Consider the following 10,680-nt stretch of genomic DNA (forward strand, 5'->3'; position numbering starts at 1 on the left):
TCTTGGCCTGTTGTGAAGTAGAGATGTTTGTGTTGCTGAGGTTTATACCTTGATCACATAAGAGGTAGAACTGCACATTGTGCTGAGGTCTAAACCTTTGTCTCTTTAGAAGTAGAGATGTAAAGGTTGCTTTAACGTGAGCTATTTGGAGAGAGAGCTGTCCTTAAAAATACTTTGATATTGATAAAAACCTCAACACTGCTAGGAGAGACAACGTTAGGGGGGGGCAAACTGGGCTTTTGTCCAAGGCCCCCTGTCCTAAAGGGTCCCCTGCATATGGACTTTTGTGGGCAGAGGATGTATTGCTCCTTTAATAGCCTCTAAAATTTAGAGGCTAAATGATGCCCGGGTGAAGCTGCTTATCATCTATCTGTCTAGTTATCTATTTCCTATAATTTATCTATTTCCTATCTATATATCTGTCTATCTTACCATTTATCTATCTAGCTTTTTTGTCTATCTCTTTATCTATATATCTTCTATCTCCCATCTATTATCTATCCATCTATCAATCTATCTTCTATCTCTCTTCTACTCATATATATATATATATATATATATATATATCTACTATAAGATTCTCCTACAGCCCCATATTACAGACACTTACCTACTACTGGGTATAACTACAAAGTGTTATTATTGTGCATGGATAATGGAGCCTCTTACTGACTGTGACTGCTTATAAAATAGTTTTATTTTGGGCCGCACACCGGCTCTGTCATAGTGCTGAGGTCTATATCTTGATCTCGTTTAGAGGTAGAGCTGTCCATGGTGTTGATGACTAGGTCTCTTTAAAATTTTAGATGTCCATGGTGCTTACATTTATAGGTTGGTGTCTTATGAAGAAGAGATGGTCATGTTGCTGAGAACTATATCTTGGTCTCTTTTGAGGTAGAGATATTCATGGTGATGAGGTCTATATCTTGATCTAAATTAACATAGAGATGTCCAAGGCCCTGGGGTCTACACCTTCATTTTATAAGAGTTAGAGATCTTTCTGGTGCTGAGGTCTTTATCTTGATCTGTTTGGAGCTGTTCTTTAAAATACCTTGAAATTGACAGAGCCCCCATTGGAGCAGAGGTCTACCTCCTAAGTACTTTGGATATTGTGCTGTCCAGGGTGCTGAGTTCTACACCTTGATCTCTCTACTGCTAGAGCTATCCATGGTGCTGAGGTCTCTTCATCTCTGTCCATCTTAATATAATTAGAGACAACCTTGTCCATGATAAGTTTTATACCATGATTTTATTACAGGAAACCAGCAAAAATTAACTAGTCACTACCACAACTTTACCAAGTAGAATAACACCTTCCAGATCATGGTCCGTTCATGGTCCAGCTCGCATCATCAAGACCATCAACTTTGAAGTGCTATGCAAATAACTTGGGAAAAGTCACAGAGGAAAAGAGCTCAGGGCCTAAATGACTCCAAGAAATGTATTTCACCACTGATCCCTACACATATGACGTCTTCTAAGTGGTGAATAGCTAAGTAGCTATTTGTCTACCTTATGTGCAGCCTGGTTGTATATGTTCCCCAGCTATAGGGCCATCACTGGGTCAGCACATTAGAAGAGACCCCGTCAGTGCTTGTCCTCCCATTACACGACATTAAACTATCTGGCTCTTCCTTTCCTTTCTTTTATCAATGTCCAGTAATTAAAATGTCACCGTTTAATTATCTCCCGCACTGATCCTCTTGGAACAATCTTTTTCCTAATAAAGGATCTAATCGAAATGCTATTTCTATCCAGAAAATGTTACAGAGAGAGGCTGTGACTGCAGATCAATAGGGAGGAGGGATTGATCCGCCTGTAAAGAGGGATTTATTGGGGTCATGCTTTTATATGGTGCTGATACAACTGTTAAATGGAGAACATTCATTTTCAATAGGAGCGTTTATTAAACTTGCACTGAATTAGTCTGTGGTGATTTATAGGGCAATCTCCCCGGGAGGAGAAGGTTCTCATTTTATAGGACACGGATCTGTAGGTTTTAACCGAAAAATGACTCTCTAGTCTGGTTCAAAAGGAAACTGCTGATTTTTTTTTTCTGGGGGCCCTAAATGTTTGGAAAATAGAAGCTGGAAATTCAATCTTTTTTCCACACACTGCGGTTTTATCCGTCCCCTACAGAAATAAAGCCACTTACACATACTTTATGTCTCTGCTGGAGAAGCAGAGGTGCACATCAGAAATATGCTGCCGCTAAATCAGTCTCTTCTAAACACTCATTCACATAGGGACAGTCTGGAAGACAGTCACATAGGGACATGGAGACCCAGACATACAGTCCTACAGGTGCACTCCAAATCAGTCACTTCTGGATATGATAGCAAAGACATAGATAAATACATCCCGTGTAAGAAAGCAGAGCTGTAATCCTAAAACACAGTCTTATAGGGACCCAGAGACACAGACATGCAATGCTAAACATAAACTTGATCCTATATGGACATGAGTTACAATTCACATGAATTGAGTGGTATTAAGGACCGAGGCTCTACAAAACGACCTGGAATAAGAGAGATTTCAGATATATAGTGACACGTCATTATCCAAGAAGATCAGCAGATAAAGGGAATCATCACCATCCATTTACCCGCATTGTACAGAGATAGTGGAGACGGACAAATGCATGGTGTCTATTATTAGAGACCTTTGAGGTGCCTGGTTGAACCAAGTTCAACAATGAAGTTCTTGTGTGTTGTAATAATAATAATTCTTTATTTATATAGCACACACAGATTATGCAGCGCTGCACAGAGCTTGCCAAATCAGCCCTTGTCTCCATGGGGCTCAAAATCGAATACACCTACCTGTATGTTATGGAGTGTGGGAGGAAACCGGAGGACCCGGAGGAACACCCCCCCCCCCCCCCAAACACAGAGATCATACAAACTCTTTGCAGATGTTGCCTTGAACCCAGGAAACCAGCGCTGCAAGGCTGTAGTGCTAACCACTGCTCCACGGTGCTGCCCAATTCTCCATTCCATTCAATTTTTATATTTGGACCAGCATTGAGCCAATTGGAGATTCTCATGTCTAATATATTATGGAAATATAAGTTATAACTTATCTAAGTAGCTCTTTTTAGTACCTTATATGTAAATCAGACAATCATAGACCAGCATATCCCCACTGGATCTACAGCTGCATAGCATGATGTCAGCATATAACCAAATCAGGGCCTTGTGACTGGTGGGCAACATTGTAATACTGCCCAATCTTCTTCTATCCCTGGTTTTGGCAGAACCTCATCATCGTATCTTCTGATGTGGCAATTAGTCAATCAATCAAATGTGTAAATCACCTGCCATTATGATATAATATCAGCAATGGGTTGTATACCTTATTGACAGCTTGTATATTGATTTATCATTACATAAAAAGGACACTGCTGCCTTAAAGTAAAAGAAAAATGATTGTTAGACTTTTTAGGATCACTGCTTGCTTTAAATGCAAGAGAACATTCTTGTTCACATAAGGTGCAAAAAATACTCTAACTGTATGGGGTCCAGGGGAGTCTGAACCCTAGAAAAAGGATAACCTGGGAAAGATACACACCCTGATCTCAGGATCAGCTTTTACAAACACACTACAAGCCGTCAGAACAGGTGAAGCATTTGTGTCACACAGAGGATTATAGAGGTCAGAATATGAACTGGAATATTTCCATTCGCTAGTAGAAAAGTTCATGCATTTTTAATGTACATTGTCCCCTGTACAAACTGCAAAGTGATCCCATACATACACAGGTCAATGTGATTGTAAGGATGCAATAGATACAATAGTCACAATGATATGTTACAACAGGTAGTAACAATACAAGACAAAGGAAAAGGATGAATAATAACTTGAATAATAGTCTGGTAGGTAAACTATAGGGAAAGGGGTTGGAAGAGGGATTGGCATTGAAGCTGAAAAGGAATTTAAGTGGATTTTAGTCAGTACAGGCGGTCCCCTACTTAAGAACACCCGACTTACATATGACCCCTAGTTACACACAGACCCCTCTGCCTACTGTGATCTCTGGTGAAGGTCTCTGGATGCTTTACTATAATCTTATACTGCAATGTCCAGCTGTAAAGTGTCTGTTATGGAGCTTTATTGATATTCCATGCTACAATTACAGCAAAAAAAATTTGAAACTCCTACCTACAATGATAAAATATACAGTTTCGACTTACATACAAATTCAACTTAAGAACAAACCTATGGAACCTATCTTGTATGTAACCAGGGGACTGCCTGTATATGATGGAATCCATTGGGACTTACAAACGAAGGACTTGGGGATAAAGTTTCAATGTTGAATTATTATTTCTTAATTCCTAAATATGTACAGTATGATGTATCTCTCCACCTCATCGCTAAATATACCTTCTCCCAGTATATGGCCTGCATTTATTAGTAGTGGGGCAGTGTGTACTATGTGCAGTGTACCTCACTAATGTGCAGAGTGTACCAGATTAATGAATACTGGCGCACCCTGCATGCGCTGATCACAATCGTATACCAGTTTAACGTGCGCCATAATTATGTAGGACTTGCCAACATACAGTAAATGTGGTGCATAGTGCGAATACGCCTCGAAACACCCCTTTAGGTGCATAATAATAATAATTCCTTTATTTATATAGAACACATAGATTACACAGAGCTTACCAGATCTGTCCCTTTCCCCATGGGGCTCACAAATCTAAGGCTACATTCACACACATGTATAGGGGACTTATGTACGGCCGATATACGTCCCCCATACACTTCTATGGGCTCACGACCCTGTACGGTGCCGCTCACGTGTGGCACCGTACTGCTCCGTAGCCTGGGAAAAGATAGGACATGTCATCCCCTGCAGCGCTCATCCCCTGCTCCTCTCCGCAGCGCCGATGTATGTCCGCCGTACTACGGTACGGCGGACATACATCGTGTGAATGTAGCCTAACATACATAGTACAGACGTGACACATGTATGTATTAATGTGCAGTCTATGCCAGAATACTGGTGCAGGCTGCATAGTAAATATGGGACAATGTATCAGATTTTATAGCAGATTGTTGAACTTCTTAACTATTGTGAATTCATAAACATCAAGCAAAGATGTTTAAACTATTACAAAAAAAAAACTTGCAGAACTTTTTTTATATATGATGATCTGTATTAGGAAAGAAGGATGTTTAATTTGATGTAAAGGCAAGTAGTTTCTCCTTTGTGCCCCCCAGACCACCAGATACGATCCAAATTCTGCTAACTGCCCCTCACCCACTCTGCTATATGTTGCATAGAGAGTCTGGGATACATTACTGTAGGCTTGGTTATTGTGACTGGGAAGGATGGAAAAGCTGGGTTAGGACATGTATAAGCTGTGTTCACCGTTATTTTGAGGTATCACCCAGCTTTCCTTTGACCTAAAACTAGTTAAGTAGACATGTCAGAAACTTAACAAACTAATCTGAGAGTTTTCCAATTTTTGGAGCCTTTTTTTTTAATTTTAGGGAATAATTCTACAAAAACGACATTGAAAAGTATAATATAACTAAGAGACTGGTGTAATAGAGGGAAGTGCAGGCTGCTCTGGTGAGTGGAGTGTAAGTAAGGAAGGAGTTGGTGAGTAGCAGAGCTGAGGCTGATCCTCTGTGGTCCAGGCCCCTTCCTCTTCATTATATTGAGTGCAGTAAATCAGGCAGAGCTATTAGAGGTGGCACTATTGGAAGGGGAAAGTGCCCATGTGCTTGACCCCTGACACCTGCCAGATAAATAATTCTCTCTCCTGAATTATTAAATGACGATTTTTGCAGCTAATCTCCCATTCTGTGACAACGAGAAGGTCAAAGGCGCCTCCCATAGCTCCCAGTGTGTCCCAGCATCTCCTAGCATGTCCCCAGGAAAAGCTCTGGCAGAGATGGATAGTCTGTGGTTCAGGGACAACATCAATGGGAGACTGGCTGGATTAACCCCTTCAAGCACAGCTCACCTATAGAGGAGGAGGGTATGTGAGACGAGAAGGAGAGATCTATTTGTCTTCCTATGTAAAGAAAATCAACTGAATAAATTAAAAGGAACAGACCTATAGCTAGATGTATATATCAGGATAGATAGTTAGATAGATAGATAATAGATGGGTAGATAGATAGATAGATAGATAGATAGATAGATAGATAGATAGATAGATAGATAGATAGATAGATGGAAAACTTAATATAGTCTACACACAGCTCACCTAGAGAGGATTGTACATCCAGTCCTGTGTGTAGAAAGCGGAAAGAAATTATAAAACAGATCGGTGGGTAATTATAGGATATTATAAAGATAGGAATGAAGGGGGTGGATGGATGGATGGATAGAAAGCCAAATAGATAGACCTAAAATAGGAAAATGGGTGTGCCAAATATATACGAGATAGACAGACGCTAAATTGTTGAAAGGTATTTTGAATGTATTAGCATTGGGAAGGAATCATTTCATAGTGTTCATACTATTACTTTTTTATTATTTCCCTTTTATCTTGTTGCCTACAAGTGCAGTGACACTTGGACGTTTAGACCAGGATTCCCAGATATCATTTATATTTATAGAAAAGTTGTTTTAATTTGGAAGCTTGATAGATATGATATATATAGATTAGATAGATATGATATATATAGATTAGATAGATAGATAGATAGATAGATAGATAGATAGATAGATAGATAGATAGATAGATGATAGATAGATTAAGTATTATTGTCTACAGGTGAGTGCAAGCTACAAGAGCCCAGGCTTAATGGCCCTCCAGAAATAATAGTAGAAAAAAGCAGAACACCAAAAGCGATTATATAAGTGAAAAAGTAGTTTACTTTTGGAGAGCTGCTTTTTATACATACATAGAGATAGATAGATACATACATACATACATATAAATAGATAGATACATACATACATACATACATACATAGAGATAGATAGATACATACATACATGGAGATACATACATACATACATACAGACAGACACATAAATAGATACATACATACATACATACATGGATGGATAGATAGATAGATGCTATTGTTCTATAGACACCCCTGTAGTGAGTAGAATGTATTAGACATCACTGGGGTGAAGCATTTACCCCTTGACATACAGTATATTTGGTTATTATAATGTATGAAGCCCCTTATCTTGGCCCTCTGCCCCCCTGTGGCTATAAGCGGGACCCCCGGCAGCAGCAGCCTGCCCCCAGTCTGTATTACATCACATATATACATATATATATACACACATTTAGAGCCTGATTCCTGTACTAATCATTGAATGTTAATTAGAAATTCATTACAATTAGGGCCCTGTCTTAACACAAGGCAATGTTGTAATTACATTTGCTTTTTCATTCAGACTTCGTGTTTACACAGTAAGCAAAATCCGCCTTTACCTTGTGATTATCCCCACTACTCTTTATACTGTACTAATTATGTAAATGAAGGCTAATTATCAGAGAGGAGCACACTCCACTACATTCCACTGCGAGGAGACTGACAACTAGCTGCTGACATACACTGGGTACAGCATCAGGGTATACCCAGCATCAGCCCTACCACCACACTGGCATCAGCAAGGACAGGAAAGACAGTCACATCGAAGGACAAGGAGAACATCTAAACTCCTACCGATAGATAAAAAGCAACAAAAAGACATTACTAATAATGAACGAATAAATAGATAAATAAATATTAAATAAATAACATTTAAAAAAAACTGTTATTCTCTATCTTTTACATGTGTTTGTAGCTAAACAGCTGCTAAAAAATATACCAATAAAAGACTAAAAAAATAAATAAAATAATGATAATTGCAATACCATAAATAAGGTGTAAATAAAAGTCATTATTATATTATAAAACCAGTAATAATAATAATCATAATTATAATAATAATTGTAATAATAACATAAAATAAGTAATAACCCTAACGACAATATCTAATAAAATAAAATAATTATTCAATATAATTAGTAAATACAGCATAAAATAACATACAATACAAAAGTACAACATTTTTATATTTTTAAATAATTATATCATATATTTGTACGTGTCTAGATATCTTATGTAAATAATTAATTGCTTTGATTATTACCATGAGTTGATCATGTAACCAAGAGATGCTGAATATAAAATGTAGGCTTGCAGACATATATCAAGAATAAAAATTATAGTAATATAAATACTTGACAGTATATGTCCCCACAGCACTTTCTATCACACATATCAGTTCTTAAAAAGTTCAGCTTAGTAGTATTTGTCACAGATATTGGTCCTTTCTCATATATATATATATATATATATATATATATATATATATATATATATATATATATATATATATATATGCACTCAACAAGAAAAACAAATGTGGCTCAGGTGCACATCCCAGGACCTAAACCAGGGTCCATCCACATGTAAGTAAAAGAAAAATGGCAGCGCACCGAGTCTTCAATGTGAAAAAAAGAAAAGTGAACTAGTTTATTCACACATCTGTCCAAACACTACGTTTCGGCTCCTCAGACCTGGAGCCTTCTTCCTTGAACTTCCTTTTACTTATATATATATATATATATATATATATATATATATATATATATATATAAGTTTCATGTACTCTCCATAAAGTTTGGTAACTTTTATTAAATCTAGTTTAATGAGGGGCAGGAGGGAAATCAGAACTGCTGGAATAATGATGACTGATCTTCTTTCCATATATAACTTGGTGATATTATTCATCAGTATTGTAGGAGCCATTTGTATGGGGAGATAAGTAACACCAGGTGCTCAGATCCTGGAGCCATATGTGTAAGGTCTGGGGACAAGGCTGGGGACTTCAGTGCTGGGGTGAGTGATCAGTCCCTGGGGGAAAGTTGAGGGGATAAAACTTTTGCAATATCTGAGGCTGATCTCTGCACCACTATAAAGTCACAAACAGATGGTGAAATATTAGGAAGGACCTATTAGCAGGTTTTCCAGGTCTGTAAAGTTTATATTTCCATCCTCGATCACTCATCCCTAGTTTTCAGAACTTCCAGCTAAACAGGGTGTCTATGAGTAGCAGTATATGATGACAACCAGTGTAGATACCAGACATGTATGAGGCTGCTGTACTGGTGCAGGGCACAGACAGGTGACACAGGAGAAAGTTGAGGGAGAGGAGCCTGAAGTCTAATTACAGACATGTGAGGTGTGAGGAGCAGGACTGAGGCTCCAGCCCCCTGTCACCAGCCTGACACAAGCCTCACAGACCCTGAATAATTGACAGCACAGACATAATTACAGAATAACATTGTAATGATGGAGGACGCCGGGCGGCTGCTCTGGAACCTGAGCACAAGATCACTATCAGGTTCACCATTATCCCTCCCTATAAATGTTGCATCCAGAGCTGGGTGTAGGTGACAGTCTGCAGAGGACATGGCCCCTTCTGTGACCCCCTTCCCCCTCCCTTGAAGGAGCCCAGAATAAACACAGGGTGCACAAACCTTTGCAGCTCTCTATTAATAATCCCACACCCTGCAATATAATAAATACACCCCTCAGTGTAGAGCATGACATAGTCCTATAGGGACTGCCATCATATTCAGGTGAAAGGTGCAAGTGTTAGCACAAGGCTGGGGAATTAAGTAGAGAGCAGCCACAATATGGATAGTCCAAGAAACTGTATATTGTTATGGGATAGATAGATAGATAGATAGATAGATAGATAGATAGATAGATAGATAGATAGATAGATAGAGTATTATTATAATATGATATAGACAGATAGATAGATAGATAGATAGATAGATAGATAGATAGATAGATAGAGTATTATTATAATATGATATAGATAGATAGATAGAGAAGATGGACAGATTTGTATATATATATATATATATATATATATATACACCCTATACCATTACACTGTATTGTAAACGATATCCATTAATAAGTTTTATTTGTTTCAGCATATAATATTCTCCTCTATACATCAGTAGATTATACTCTGTATATGCTCCTGTATACTGCACTATGCTTTGTATGTTAGGGCTCCTTATTATTGGGGCAGGAGAGGCAGCAGCAGGGCAGCCCGGGGCTATGCTGTGACCGATATTAACTTGTGTTTGATTAGTGTAATTGTTCGCAGTTACTCCGGACACTATGATTAATTACAGTTTAATTAACGTGTCCATTAAGAGCTGTTAATGCCACAGAGTTGTAGAGAATGCCTCGGGGGCAACTCTGTGCAACCTCAAGCTGGACAGCACTGAGGACTGGGGGGTAACATATATAACATTATGCTACACAAGAGCAAATATCTGCAAGGTATGGATGGAGACAAGGCCTGGAGATCTATTACCAGCCCAGCCACACATATACACTAACTAGAGGGAGAGGGGGATAGATATGGAGATAGAGATAGACCGTTACAGATAGAGAAATAGCAAGATTAGATAAATAGATAGATAGATAGATAGATAGATAGATAGATAGATAGATAAGATATGAGATAGATAGATATATATATAGATATGTGATAGATAAATAGAATGTAGATAGATAGATAGATAGATAGATAGATAGATAGATAGAAACTGTGGTCTCTATTGCATGCCTTCCTCAAGCAGTAGATAGATAGATAGTAGAATATATGCATATATATAT

This window comes from Engystomops pustulosus, chromosome 4 (genome assembly GCF_040894005.1).
Source record: "Engystomops pustulosus chromosome 4, aEngPut4.maternal, whole genome shotgun sequence".
Taxonomy (NCBI): Eukaryota; Metazoa; Chordata; class Amphibia; order Anura; family Leptodactylidae; genus Engystomops; species Engystomops pustulosus.